This window comes from Pelodiscus sinensis, chromosome 22 (genome assembly GCF_049634645.1).
Source record: "Pelodiscus sinensis isolate JC-2024 chromosome 22, ASM4963464v1, whole genome shotgun sequence".
Lineage (NCBI taxonomy): Eukaryota > Metazoa > Chordata > Testudines > Trionychidae > Pelodiscus > Pelodiscus sinensis.
In genome coordinates this window covers 17,911,958-17,927,594 of record NC_134732.1, presented here as the reverse complement: position 1 = coordinate 17,927,594, position 15,637 = coordinate 17,911,958, and the positions used below count along the sequence as shown (strand labels likewise).

Sequence of the window (15,637 nt, the reverse complement as noted above, 5' to 3'; positions counted from 1 at the left end):
GCGCCGTCCCTGGCACTTGGGAGCGAGGTGGCACCATGAGCCCAGCCCTGGCTTTGCCACGCATGCTCGATGGCTGCCAGTGATGCTGGACAGACCTTCTGACCCCGGGGGGAAGGGGAGTGTCTGAGTGTAAAGCCGCGGCCCTCCCTACATCAGATGCGGCAGGTTCAAAAGGAGTGCCGCCGATGTGAGAAGGGGGGTAGGCCCATCCGGATGGAGCAGCCGGAGGGCGCGGGAGGAAGGTAGGAAGCGGCCCAGGGCACTGCTTACGGATTAGCCTGTGGGTTGGTGTGCGGCAGGTAATAACCCCACCAACCAGACTAGGGGACAGAATCCGCGGTCCTTAGCGCCCTGGGTCGGGGCTCGGAGAGAGGGTGGGCCCGAACCCCCGTACCTTCCCTTGTGGCCCACCCTACTAACCTTGTGCAGGACCTCGAGTGCGGGTCGTGTGGACACGGAACTGACGTTGTTAAGCCCCGGTGGGCTGATTCTGGGGACGGGGGAAGGGTAGGATGAGCCATCCCTCCCCCACTGGGTTACAGTATCCTCACGCAAAATCCATTTTCTATCTTGATACGAGCTGCAAGGAGTCTTTTCTTCCTCCCCCGGCCAGGTTGTAATGCAACACAAACTTTAAGCTGCCCCTTAGCTGGGAAATATGACTTACAATGCCATCTCCAAGCCCTGTTAGCGAATTGCCCACGGTTTGCATTTGAAGCACGGCTCCCTACTTCCATGTGTCTAGGGCTGCCAGATAGTTTCAGAAAAAATACCAAACAACAAAAAGCAATCCAGGAAAAAGTTTGTGGAGGGGGAAAAAAAAAGGATCCTGAGAGTTAAGCAAATCCTTCCCTCTCCCCAAAAACCTTAAACCACCGTGGCCCCTTTAAAAACCACATGGTGAGGCCCTAACAGGCTGCCGGCGGCCGCCCGCCATCTACCTCCCTGCGCCGGGCTGGACAGCTCCCCGGTAAGCACTAGGGCTGCCAGTCTGCCTCCGTATTGAGCCAGACAGCTCGGGATTTTCGCCTCCTGGCCGGGAAAAAATCAGAAAGTAATGGGCACTTTAGGCATTTTCTGAATTTTTTACTGGACAGGAGGCAAAAATACCGGACACCTGGCAACCCTACATGTGTCATTAGTGGCTGGAAGCTGCCCCAAGGCTGTTTAAAGGGATTTGGAAGAGCAGGAGACAGAGAAGTATTTTCCTAAGTCCCTTTTGTACTTTCTCGGGAGCCCCTAAGAGAGAGGCTTGTGGGATATATGACCTCCAGCCCCGATCGAGCTTCATGGAGCGGGAGACCCGTTGAAATCAATGGGGCTCCTTGTGGCAGGTCCTGGCTGTGCACAACTCATTGCAGGACCGAGGCTGACAGGTGGCAGGCTTGGTTTGCGTGACTCACATGCTGTCCCAGGAGCTGATGCTATGACGTCCCAGGCTTTAATTGAGAGCCTAGGGCTGCTGGAAGGGACCTTTCCTCACAGGGGGATTCCCATGGGTACGAATGGAAAAGAGAGACAGCAAACAGACGTCTGCCAGAGGAGACTTATTATAAGTGCAGCGGAAGATGCTCAGCTTGGAAGCAGGAGGTGTCTAGGTGTGAAGTCTTGTCCGGCGCCAGCAGCCCACCCTGGGGAAAAGCGTTAACTCTTGCTCAGCTGATTGGCGAATTCACGGAGTGGCATTTCCACGATCTCCCTGTGGGACACTCTGCACCTGAGTCGACCCAAGAACATGTGCTGCCTCTTAGTAGTTGGGCTTGGAAGGGCACTGAAGAACCCCCCTCTCCTCTTCATGCTCCAGGCCTTCTCTTCCTTTGGGTCTCCAACATGTTCCCCCTTGGGCTATCTCTACATTGGAGGCTTTTTGTGCAAAAGTTCTTGTGCAAGAAGTCTTGTGCAAGAACACGTCCACACTGGCCTGTGCGAGATGTGCTTTTGTGCAAGAGCATCCATGACAGTGTGGACGCTCTCTTGCGCGAGAAAGCTCTGATGGCCATTTGAGCCATAGAGCTTTCTTGCGCAAGAAACCGCTACAGGGCATCCACACTGCCCTCTTGCGCAAGAGCTTACACCTGTTAGAAAAGAAACTAATAAAAGAAATAAAAGAAAGTTCTTCACACAGCGTGTAGTCAACCTGTGGAACTCCTTGCCAGAGGAGGCTGTGAAGGCTAGGACTATAACAGAGTTTAAAGAGAAGCTAGATAATTTCATGGATGTTAGTTCCATAAAAAGCTATTAGCCAGGGGATAAAATGGTATCCTTGGCCTCTGTTTGTCAGAGGCTGGAGAGGGATGGCAGGAGACAAATCGCTTGATCATTGTCTTCGGTCCACCCTCTCTGGGGCACCTGGTGCTGGCCACTGTCGGTAGACAGGATACTGGGCTAGATGGACCTTTGGTCTGACCCAGTACGGCCGTTCTTATGTTCTCTTGCACAAGAAGCCTTCTCTTACCACGCCGTACTGTAAATCTTCTTGCGCAAGAGAGGGAGGGCAGTGTGGACGCTCTGCGGATTCTTGCACAAGAACGGCCGTTGTTGCGCAAGAACCCGACAGTGTAGACATAGCCTTGGGGGGTTAAGTTTTTAGGGTGAAATAAACAAAATCAGAGTCTAAAGGGGAGAGAAAGTCTCTTGTTTCTCAGCAAGGCATCTCCTGGCTGGTCATACAGGCAATTTTATTAATTAATTCCCCGTCTAACACAATGCCTGTAATCCGTTGTCTTTTGGCAGTGGGTTGAAAATCTGTTAATCCTCACAGGAAGGGATTTGATCTGTGCCTCTCAAAGTCCCAGTTCCTAACCTAGGCTGTGTCCAGACTCAGGGGTTTTTTCGAAAAAAGTAGCCTTTTTTCGAAAAAACTTCACCTGCGTCTAGACTGCAGCCGCATTCTTTCGAAATTAAATCGAAAGAATGCAGCTTTTCTTTCGACGGTGGTAAACCTAATTCCACGAGGAAGAACGCCTTTTTTCGAAAGTGTTCTTTCGAAAAAAGGCATTCTTGAAAGCAAACAGGGCTTTTTAGAAAGAGAGCATCCAGACTCACTTGCTGCTTTCTTTCGAAAAAGCGGCTTGCTTTTTCAAAAGTTCCGTGTACAGTCTAGACGCTCTCTTTTGAAAGAGGCTTTTTCGAAAGTATCTTTCGAAAAAGCCTCTTTCGAAAGAGGCTTGCAGTCTAGACATAGCCCTAGTAACTGCTAAAGGAAATAGTGCTGGATTTATTCTGGCCTGACCACCCCTTCTGAAGGGTTCAGCTGATGTCCTTCACTCCTGCAGAGTAGCCATTTCTAGGGTTGCCAGGTGTCCAGTTTTGAACCAGACAGTCCAGTATTTGAGCTTTCTGTTTGGGAAACAAATTGAGAAAATATAAATGAGAAAATAGAAATGTCGGGTATTTTCTAAATCAGATGTAATGTAGATTGTGATGTAATGTCGAGTGTGGCTGGTATTTTGTTGAAACCATCTGGCAACCCTAGCCATTTCTTGGCTGACAAGTTGGATTGGCTGAGTCTTTTTTATAATTTTGATGGCTAATATTGATGTTTTTTAAGCACTTTCCCCCGGTTTTACCTGTTTTAAATTATTACAGCGGGCAAAGTTATTGGTGTTTAAGTATGTTTTCATTTGTATCCATAATCATGGGAAATTATGAGGAGGGCCAGCAAATTGCTGGGGGCTCAGACAATGACTTAATGACCAGAGAAATTGAGACTCAAAACGTTAAAAGACAAACTCTTGAGGTTTTGTGTCAAAATATACAAACTCAGTCGTCATAAGTCAAACTCTAATCAGTTCTCAAGCAGCATTTTTGTTCCTTTCCTTAACTGCAAATTTCAATGGTTGATGGAAATATTTGTTCGTTGGTTTGTGGGTATGGAGCGGGGGGGGGGGGGCAATAATTTTTGCCCGGGGGCCACTTCAAAATTTTTTGAAGTAGCCGTGGGTCACTCCAGAAGGGGTGGGACCTAAACAGGAAGGGGCAGGGCTACCCAGGATGGGGAAGCCCCTTCGCCCCCCCCCTTCCCACTAGTCACCCATGCCCTGGAAGAGGCTTGGCATGCTCCCCTGCCCCCAGGCCAATCAGGGCCTGGGGGCAGGGGAGCACGGGAAGCTTCCTCCCACCCTGCGAGGAGCATGTGACACTTTGAAGTGCCGCGGGCTCCTTGCAGGGCTTGGGCAGGGTGAAGGAAGGTTCATGCAGCTCCTCCGCCCCGAGTACCTGATTGGTCTGGGGGTGGGGGGAACATGCAAAGCCTCCTCTGCTCTCCCCGCCCCCCACCCTGCAAGCTGCATGTTGTGCTTCAAAGCACCACATGCTCCTGGCAGGGCGGGAGGAGGCTTTGCATGCTCCCTCGTCCCCGGGTCCTAATTTGCCTGGGGGCAGGGGAGCAGCAGGGCCTCCGTGGGGCAGATTCACCTGCTCGGTGGGCCAAATTCAGCCCGTGGAGGCCCTTTTGCCCACCGCTGGTATAGTGTGAAGTCGACATTTAACAATATGAATTGAAAGCTTCCAAGCTTGCTTATCAAGAGTGACACCATCTAACAGATAGGGCACTTTGAGCCCAGAGACCTCAGTTCTGAGTTCTGCCACTGCCCCATTGTTTTACCTTGGGCAAGTCACTTCATTTCTTTTCTCTTTCCACCTTTTATCTGTCGTGTCAGTTTAGATTATAAGTTCGCTGGGGTGGGACAGGTGAGCAGGAGCAATTTGCATAGTGGGAGTGCTGAGAGCCATTGAATCAAAAGGCAATCCTTGTATAGAATACAAGCAGTGGGCAGTAATCAGGCCCAGGGGTTGGATGCTGTTTATCACAGTTAGCCTCTGTTGGGCCGCTGGCTCTTTATTCACCTGCACCTCCACAAGTCTGGCTGCTTGAAATTCCCATTCCCCATGGATCAAAATTCCCAGCCATTGGGAGCCATGGGAAGCAGCATGGACCAGACAGAGAATATCTTATTGCCTCATTATAAATCCATGGTATGCCCACATCTTGAATACTGCATGCAGATGTGGTCACCTCATCTCAAAAAAGATATCTCGGTACTGGAAAAAGCTCAGAAAAGGACAACAAAAATGATTAGGGGTTTGGAATGGCTGCCAAATGACGAAAGGTTAATAAAACTGGGATTTTTCAGCTTAGGAAAAGAGGATGCTAAGGGTGGGGGATATGATAGATGTTTATAAAATCATGACGTGTGTGTGGAAGGGAAATAAGGAAAAATGATCTATTCCTTCTCATAACACAAGAACTAGGGGTCACCAAATGAAATTAATAGGTAGCAGGTTTAAAGCAAACAAAAGGAAGTTTTTCTTCATGCAGCACACAGTCAACTTGTGGAACTCCTCGCCAGAGAATGTTGTGAAGACCAGGACTTTAATAGGGTTCAAAAAAGAGCTAGATAAATGTATGGAGGATAAGTCCATCAATGGCTATTAGCTAGGGTGTGTAGGAATGGTGTCCCTAGCTTCTGTTTTCAGAAGCTGGGAATAGGTGACGGGGAGCATGGGATATCATTTGATGTTTACCTGTTCTATTCCTTCCCTCTGGGGCACTTGCATTGGCCACTGTCGGAAGACAGGATGCTGGGTTAAATAGACCTTTGGTTTGACCCAGTATGGCTGTTCCTATGTTCCTGCAGCTCCCATTGGCTGGGAAAGATGATCCGCAGCCAACGGGAGCTTCAAGCGGTGATACCTGCGGAGGGTGGGTAAATAAAGCGCCGATGGCCTGCCAGGGGCTAACCCTGCTGAGCTGCATCTGGCTTATCGCCCACCCCTGGTATAATAGAAATCTTTTCAAGCTGGGGGCAGGGAGGAGGTACCTAGTTCCAGCACCTGTGGGTACTAGGGATGTAAAATCCCAGTTAATCAGTTACCGGTTAAATGTTAGGTTAACCTAACAATTAACTGGTTAACTGACTAAGTGGGATCAAGGTCGGGGACCACTCCATCCCTTCCCCAACCCTGGATGAGAGCCGTCCCCCTACCTGCAGCGGGCCCCTGCGGGGCTGGAGCAGTCTTCTGCCCATGGTAGGTGGAGAGCTGCTCCCGCCCCCACCAGTTAACCTTTCACCTCCCTAAACTGGGGACGGACTTTCCCTTGCTGGGTCTCCGTACAGTGCTAAGCACAAGGGGGCCCTGATCTCCGCTAGAACCCCTGGATGCCCCTTGATTATAAACCGCAGTGGGGCAAACCGAAGAGGTACGGGAACGACTCTCTAACACGCAGAAATAACTGCTCCCAACAACCTCCTATTTTCCCCCTGCTAGATTTATGTTCTCATCGCTGGTGGGCTGGGACTCTGCCTGTTTTGGATCTCTGCCAAAGGCACCATGCAGCCTGCTGCAGCGGGAAAGAGTTGGTGGGCTTAGCTGTTCATACAGATCCCCTTCCCTTTTTGTTTTGCAATAAGGACACGTTTTTAGTACCGCCCCCCTCCCTTGCTCTGCAGAGAGCAGCCGTGGCACGAGCAGCCTGTTCACTGTCCCGCGTTGCCAAAGGAAGTGGCAGAGCCGTTAGCCGAAGCAGCAGGCTTACTGGCACACGCTGCGTTTCACGGGGCTTTCTCGCTTTATTTGAAAACGGCCTCCACCGGGCAGGCAGTTTCCGGGCTCTGTCAATGGGGCAAAATGTTCTCCTCCGGATGGAGGGAATTATTAATGTGATTTCTCCATGCCAACTGTCGCTCCGGCGACTGACCCATGCCGGCCATGCCAAGCAAAAAGAGAAAAGGAAAATGCTCTCCGCCTGGCTGTATGTCTGATGACGAGGCTGGCTGAGTGAAGCGCCAGAACCCGCAGCCTTGACGGAGTCCTCGGTGGGGGAGGCTGCGGCGCATTTAAGCGGAACAGACTCTGACTCAGGGGAAGCAAGATTTCTCTGTGAGCCTGGGCTGGGGTTTTGTTTTGAATTGTTTGGTAAAGCTGGGAGCTGCTGCCTAGGACGGACCGAGCATTGGGTGGTGCGCGGGTGAGATTCCAACAGGAATAGCAGACCCGCAGCCCGAAACCCACAAGAGCCATTTCTATTGTTACTCAAAGTTTAGAGGGTTGGGGACTATAAAGGGGAAAATATAGGATTTAAAATGGAAAAATATGGCTCGAAGGCTAATACGCGTCTCAGGTTAAGCTCTTATCAGAAAGTTATAGGCACAAAGTTAAAACACACGCTTAAGTCTGCCTGTAGTCAGTAAACCATTTAAATACATGCAATGGGCAAGCTAGGCTAGTGAGCGGGCCCATCAGTGGCCCTTCATCTCAGTGCGCCGCAAGATTGTTGAAACCAAGACAGCCTCCTGGGATCAGGCAATGTTGTTCATTGTGCTTGTGTACCTAGAATTTGCCGGGGGTGCCAATTGAACCGTAGCAGCGCTTTGATTGGACGCAGAGAGAGCGCCCGGCTCTCGCAGTCAGTGTTGTGAGCAATCGGCCCGCACCTCACTTCCCGTGCCCTGGCTTTACGTGCGTGTCCCATGAGTAATATCGGTAGGAAAAAAACCTCCGCAGACGGCAATCGGTGGAATGCGGCAACGCTGCACGCGGGCAGCAGAAAACAAGACATCTTGTGGGCCGTACATAGAACCTTGGTGGGCCCCAGGTTCCCACCACTGGGCTAAATTCTTGTAAGCTCCCTTTGGGGCAGACTTTGTATAATATTTTCAGCCTCTGTACAGTATTTAACACACCGGTCCGTGGCTGAGCCTCGCGAGTGCTGCTGCTGTACAAATAATTGATGGTTGAGGACAATGACGCTTCAGCATGGGCTCAATTGCTTTGCTGAATTGGGGCCTTGAAGAGTGAACTTAAGTCGCACGTGGCTCAGATCGTGTGCTGCTTGAGGCAGGGCCGGTCTTTGGAGTTGCACAAGGCCTAGCACAATGGGGTCCTGCTAGGGTTGCCAGGTGTCTGGTTTTGAACCGGACAGTCCAGGATTTGAGTTTTCTGTTCGGGAAACAAATTGAGAAAATAGAACTGTCCGGTATTGTCTAAACCAGATGTAATGTAGATTGTGATGTCATGTCAGGTGTGTCCGGTATTTTTGTGGAAACCATCTGGCAACCCTAGGTCCTGCCCTGTAACTAGGGCTGTCGTCGTTACGATAAGACAAATACCGGTTGGACCTCCCTGGTCTGACACCTTCGGGTCCAGACTGGTCCCGAATGAGGGATTTTCCTGGATCAGGAAGGTCATTTCCGGCCCCCCCCCCCACTGGCTTCCTGGTTCCCTCCTCAGAGCCCAACTGAGCCACATGCAGATTCTCCAGCCCTCACTGCCCTGCAGCACACTGGGACTCTGATCCTAGAACATCCGTGGTCATGCCAGAGAATTCCGGATTTTAGAGGTGCAACCTGTAGTAAATAATTTAGGTTTTGTGGCAGACCTCTCCCTGGGTTAAAAATTCCCCCCACCCCCCCCCCCCCCCCCCCCCCGCCCGCCCCATGCATCAGTGTACACCACAGTCAAAGCGGAGGCCTAGGCTGTGTGTTTTACTTCTGCCAGTGGCCATGCGACAGTATGTGCACGCCTCTGCTTTCAGCGCACGATTCCCACCAGCGCAATATCAGGTTTGTCAGACACATTCTGCTCTCTCGGGGCTGTTGCACTGCCTCTCACAATGGCATAACTTTGTCACACAGAAGCCACCCCACTGAGCAATGCAAGGGACCCCGAGCCACTTGCTGGCGGGGACAGCACTGTGGTGGGAGGGGAGTGTCTTCCGCCGCTCATGTAGCTACCGCCTCTCCTGGAGATGGAGTTACGCCACAGGAAAGCTCTCTCCGGCCAGCACGCAGTGTTGTCACCAGACGTGCGGCGATGCCTCACTTGTAGCGCTTGCTGTGGAGACGTACCTCCCCTCAGGCATGAATCTTGGAACCTCGGTGATTGTTTAGCATGTGACTCAACACCTGGTGTGTGAGTGTTTGCGAGTGCAAAAGTGCACACCGGCAGATACTGAAGGGAGTAGGAGTGCCTTCTCGCTTTGCTTCTCCCATGATCTCCCACATTTTTGCCTGTTTCTAGGCTTTAGCACTTATCTATTCCAGTAGCACCCCCAGGCTCCAGCCAAGAGCAGGGCTGATGGGGCAGGGGGAGGTGCACACGTCCAATAAAGTATCAGACTTTGCCCCAAACTAAAGACGGCTCACAAGCGAAGCTTTCGCTGGCCTTGTCTTCATGCCAACTCCCACACTCCTCTGGAATCTCCGAATTCCTGCCTGCCGGCTGCTCGCCCTAGCCTGTTCCAACTTCTTCCCTTTCACTTGGCCCCCAAAAGGTGTTACCCTGCCACTTCCCCTTCATTTAAAGGTGGGAGCAAGAGAAGTGAAAAAAAAAGAAGAAAAGCAAAATCAAAGCAACCCGGGCGGCAAACACGCAGGAAGCTCCAGAGCAGGAAAGGGCAACCTCAGCTACTGAGTGGGCCGTGTGAGTGGCCGTCCTTTATCTCAGGCTGTGTCTCCACTACAGAGTTTTTCCAGCATCCCTGTATTCCTTATTCTATGAGGAATAAGGAGTCTTCTGAAAAGGGACCCTGGAGCCTGCCATCCTAGCAGGAGCCCTCCCCCCCTTCTGTACCCCAACTGGCTGCCCCAATCTGGAGCCCCGTCCCACAGCCCAGACCCCCAGTAAGCCTAGTCGACTACCTGGTAAGTTTAGGCATTCTCGCATTCCTCCCTCCCTTGCTGCCTCTATCATAGGCAGCAACGGGGGGTAGCAGGAGCTGGTGCTGGGGGGAGCTGGCTTAAAAGCTGGTCCCCCTCCCCCCAGCACTGTCTCTGCAGTGTGGAGGCGGGGTCAGGGAGCAGTCCGGACCCGGCGCGAGCCAGACGTGCTTCCATCCTGGACCTACCCCTGTGGCAGCTCTGCCATTTAAATGTAATAGGAACCGAGCTGCCTGCACGCCTGGCTCCTACTACACGTATGTTGCAGAGACGTGGTGGCCCCTTATCAACTAATCGTGTACTTGGTACAAATTGTATCGGGGACACGATTAGTCAGTACCCGCTACTTAACATCCTTAGTCTCGCCAGCCTTGCGGATCGCAGCCTCTGGCACTCTCCTGTCTGCTTGTTTATCTGCCCTTAGATTGTGAGCTCCTCAGAGCAGGGACTATCCTGAGGTGTTTGGAAAATGCTTAGTATGCACTAGGTGCTCCATAAAAAATATATTTCGCCTCCTTGGATGGCAGAGAACAGGGCTCCGTCCCTTGGAGCCGGCGTCGTGGGGATGGTGGATTTCCTCATCCTGCTTGTGGGCTCAGGGCCTGGGTAGAGTCAGTTTTGGAAAGCGCCGGCTTAAAGCAAAGTGAGGTGAACTGGGGAGCAGCCTGTTTTCTCTCGGTGTGTTTTTAGATCTCTCTGTGTGATCAGAAATATAGAGTGTTACAGTGTAGCCTTCTATGGAGGGCGTTTACTTTTGTATCTCATTTCTTACGGTGTGTGCTGGGAACATAACCCTTGAGGGAAAGACAGCCCTGCGGTAAAGTAAGCTGACGCTGTGGAAATGCTCTGACAGTTCTGTGACCCACTGACTGGTGAAACACGTCTACAAAGACGTGCTCTTTTGGGTGGGGAAAGAATGTTGGAAAATACTGGTGTTTCTGGGCTCCAGCCCGCGATGGGGCCGGGTTAGGTCTGGGCAAGCCCACCAGTGGGGGTGGGAAGGGCAAAGGGGGCAATTGTTCCGAGTCCTGGTGATTCAAAAGAGCCCGGCATTCCCGGCCGCCACTACTGCTGCTGTGGCAGGGGCAACTCCTGGAGCCCGGGGCCTTTTAAATCCTCGCTGGAATGCTGGGTGGTGTGCTCTTAGCGGTTCTGAGAGCTAGTGGGGGGTGGTGCACAACATGGCCTAAGGGGGCACTGAGGGCTGGCTGCTCTATCCCCTGCCCCTTCCGCCCGAGGCCCCACTGCTTCCAGAAGCATGAAGCTAGCAAGCTCCCATGCCCAGGGGCCTGGCAAGGCTGTCGACCCTCTTGGTCTGGGCTACTTGGACATAAGAGGAGATTAACAAGTCACCAGGACTGAGTAGCCAGCATCCTCTTGTGTCCCTATACATGATAGGGATAACGGCTACACACAAGCCCTCCCCACTGTATCACAGGGGCAGGGGACAGGGAAGGCAGGTGGAGCCGGCGCTCGCAGGGAGCCGGCTTAAAAGCTGGCTCCCTGCGCACACGAGCTCCCGCAGAGCCGCCTCCTTCCCCATGTATAAACATGTAGCCGCTGGAATAATTCAGCAGTTACACATTTACATAGGGTTGCCAGGTGTTTGGTTTTGAACCGGAAAGACCAGTATTTGAGCTTTCTGTTTGGGACACAAATTGAGAAAATATAAATGTCCGGTATTTTCTAAATAAAATGTAATGTAGATTGTGATGAAATGTCAAGTGTGTCCGGTATTTTTGTTGAAACCATCTGGCAATCCTACATTTACCACCTCCCCACACACACTTTTTAACATCCCTAATACATAATACATCATACAGCAAAACTCTCAGGCCCAGCTAGTGGGAGAAGTTCTCTCTTAGCTCTGATATACCCCACACATTCTCTTTCACAGTGACGAATCCACTGGCAAATACACATTCAAGCTTTTCCGATGTTAGCAATGACTCTTTACAGTGGTGTTGTTTTACCAGCAGGCAACACAGAAATACGCACATTTGAACTAGGGAAGTTAAATATCGGTTAATTGAATAGTCGGTTATCTTCATGAATTCTTATTGGTTATTCAACTATTCTATAGTCCACGCGGGAGAGGGCAGCAGCCAGTGCGCTCCAGCCCCACCCCTGAGGAACCCCCTGCCACTCTGCATTGCTGCCTCTGTATCAGAGGCAGCCGCATGGGGTGACAGGCGGGAGCTAGTCCGCAAGGGGAGCCAGTTTAAAAACCAGCTCCCCTCGCGGACTAGCTGCCTGTCGCCCTGCAGGGAGGCAGCAGCCCTTGTCCGACAACAGGTGGGGAGTGGGGTCTGAGTTCCTAGACCCTGTGCGAGCTGGAATTGAGCTGGGTTGCCTGCCCACCTGGCTCCTAATACACTTTAAATGCAGAGCTGCAGCAGGGGTAGGTCCCATACCCATAGCAAACCAGGACTGAGCCGGGCTGCTGGCCAGCCTGCTAAAAAATTTACTGGCAAGAGGGGGGAGAAATGTGTGTAGTCTATAGTAGTGTTTCTCAACCAGTAGTACGAGTACCCTTAAGGGTACTCGAGAAGTCTGGGGGGTACGTCAACAACTGAAATTGGGAGAAAACTGAAGTTTTGTTTTAAGTTTTACAGAATTTTATTATTTGTGTACTTTTTACCCCCAAAAATTTCATCACCCGCCCAGTTACAATTAAGTTGTTTTAACAAATGTGTTGCAATGGTAGAAAAAAATTTTGTGTGTCTGAAAACTGTAGGTGCTGGGGGAATTTATAATTTTTTTTAAAAGGGGTACTTTATAAAAAAAAAGGTTGAGAAACACCGGTCTTTAGCATTAACTGATAAGCTTTTGCTTATTGGTTAATTGGTTAATTGACTACACTATTACATCCCTAATTTTAAATAGATCTGGGCCCACGTTGCAGAATCAAGGATTTGAATGGTCACGTATTCAGCACTATTGGTTATGCAGAGTTTCAGTTTACAACCATCTGTAGTTGTAGCCAGTGGGATTTAGGGATGTAAAATCCTGTTCAATCAGTTAACCAGATAACACTGGGGAAAAAAATCTGTTGAAGGAAGAAAAAAAGAGCAGTGGGGGGGGGGAGGGGGAGGGCGAACCAAAGTTGTTGAGCCAAAAAAAAAGGACTCCAAGGATAGAAACTGGGGAGTGGTTGAGCACTAAGACCCAGGTCTTTTGGTCAGCAGCCATTTTGTGCCGGCAGCCTTGGGGAACCAGGTAAGCATGGTGGCTGGGGAAAAATTCAGAAAATACTGGACATTTTAGGTGTCCAGTATTCTCTGAATTTTTTTACTGGACAGGAGCCGAAAATACCGGACTGTCCGGGTGAATACCAGACACCTGGCAGCCCTACTTGGGGCCAGGTGAGAAGTGCCTGTCCATGGCCGCTGCAGCTGTAGGGGGCACAGCTGGGGAACAGATGGATTCTCCACCCTGCCAACCCAATGGTGGTATAGCTGTCCCAATCCCCCATTTTTGGCCCGTTGCTGCCAGCCTGTGGTCATTCTGCAGTGTAACTGTTCCTCCTAGTACACCCCTCCCTTTCCATTTCATGAGAAACAGTCAAATTCCAGGCACATCCCATTGTCCTGGCACAGCCGAACTCTGTCTGGCTGTGTCTACACTGGCATGAATTTCCGGAACTGCTTAAAACGGAATACTATTCAGTTTTTCCGGAAAAGGAAAAGGAGCGTCTACATTGGCAGGCTGCTTTTCCAGAAAAGCCCTTTTCCCGGAAAAGCGTCTGTGGCCAATGTAGATGCGCTTTTCCGGAAAAGAGCCCTGATCGCCATTTTCGCGATCGGGGCTTTTTTCCGGAAAAGACTACTGGGCTGTCTACACTGGCCCTTTTCCGGAACAGTGTTCCGGAATAAGGACGTATGCCCGAGCGGGAGCAGAATCGTTTTTCCGGAATAGCGGCTGATTTTGTACAGTAGAGCGTCGTTGCTTTTCCGGAAATTCAAGGGCCAGTGTAGACAGCTCGCAGCCTATTCCGGAAAAGCGGCTGAGGGCTGGAGGGCACGGGAGGGATTTAACATGGAGTACTTGCTCCCCAGCCTTGTCCCTTCCACCTGAGGCTCTGCCCCTTCCAGGAAAGCAGAACTGCCCCTCTCCCCACCTTGTGTAGCTGCCCTGACCACAAGTAGTCCCTGTTGCCACACAGTATGGCTTTCTTTGTAACACTGACCAGGGTTTCTCAACCTTTTTATATAAAGTACCCCTTTAAAAAAATTATAAGTACCCCTTGTGCTCACAGTTTTCAGACACACACATTTTTTTTCTACCATTGCAAGACATTTGTTGAAACAACTTAATCGTAGCCGGGCGGGCGATGACATTTTTGGGTGTAAAAAGTACAAAAATAATAAAGCGCTGTAAAACTTAAAACAAAAATTCTGTTTTCTCCAAATTTCAGTTGTGTTAACGTACCCCCCGGACTTCTCTTGCGTACCTCCGAAGGGTACTGGTTCCACTGGTTGAGAAACACTGATACAGACTGTGGAACTGCCCTGAATGAATTCCTAAAGTGTATCTTTTAGAAAAAGCATAGTAAGAGCTAGCACCCATTTCATTTAATTAGACAAAACTGACAGAATATGGCAGAAAGGCAGGATTATTATCCATCCATTGTACAATTGAGGAAATGAGGCACAGAGAAGTTTTAAAACACCCACAGGCCATATTGACTTCTCATCTCCTAGTTGCCCATCCAATACCTTAAAAAAATCCCTTCAAATGATCATGTTATGGAAGCAGGATAGAAAGACCCAGAGAAGTTCTAACAAAACAAAACAAAACAAAACAAAACAAAACAAAAAAAGGATCGTGTATTCCTCAAAAAAAAAGAGATTTACAGGATCTTTTAAAAAAGGGTTTTATTTTTGAAAGATCCCCATCTAAACTGCCATTTTTCTATCGAAAAGCCCCTTGTCGAAAAAAACCACGACCGCCATTATGCAAATGAAGCATGGGAAATTTAAATCCTGGCTTCATTTGCAATTTCGAAGTGTCTAATTTACATCCCTTTTTTGAAAAAACGTATGTAGTCTAGACACAGCCTGAGAGGGGTTGCAACTCCTTTGGAGGATAGGGTCATAATTCAAAATGATCTGGACAAACTGGAGAAATGGTCTGAGGTAAATAGGATGAACTTAATAAGGACAAATGCAAAGTGCTCCACTTAGGAAGGAACAATCAGTTTCACACGTACAGAAGGGGGAATGACTGTCTAGGAAAGAGTTCTGCAGAAAAGGATTTAGGGGTCATAGTGGACATCAAGTTAAATACGAATCAACAGTGTGACATTGCTGCAATAAAATCAAACATTATTCTGGGACGCATTAACAGGAGTGTTGTGAGCGAGACACGAGAAGTCATTCTTCCGCTTTACTCTGCGCTGATTAGATCTCAATGGAGTATTGTGTCCAGTTCTGGGCACCACATTTCAAGAAAGATGTGGAGAAAAAGGAGAAAGTCCAGAGAAGAGCAACAAGAATGATTAAAGGTCTAGAGAACATAAGCTATGAGGGGAGACTGAAAGAATTGGGCTTGTTTAGTTTGGAATGGAGAAAACCGAGAGGGGACCTGATAGCAGTTTTCAAGTATCTTAGGGTATGTCTACACTACCCTCCTAGTTCGAACTAGCGGGGTAATGTAGGCATACCGCACTTGCAAATGAAGCCCGGGATTTGAATTTCCTGGGCTTCATTTGCATAAGCGGGAGCCACCATTTTTAAATCCCCGCTTGTTTGAACCCCGTGTAGCGCGGCTACACGGGGCTCGAACTAGGTAGTTCGGAATAGGAACCTAGTCCGAACTACCTAGTTCGAGTCCCGTGTAGCCGTGCTACACGGGGTTCAAACAAGCGGGGATTTAAAAATGGCGGCTCCCCGCTTATGCAAATGAAGCCCGGGAAATTCAAATCCCGGGCTTCATTTGCAAGTGTGGTATGCCTACATTACCCTCCTAGTTCGAAT

At 50.0% G+C, this 15,637-nt stretch overlaps 1 protein-coding gene across 2 annotated transcripts in view; it reads left to right on the top strand.

Moving 5' to 3' along the window:
* Positions 1 to 15,637, top strand: part of BRD3 (bromodomain containing 3) — an 86,827-nt gene that overhangs the window by 18,797 nt on the left and 52,393 nt on the right. The window lies entirely within an intron of this gene.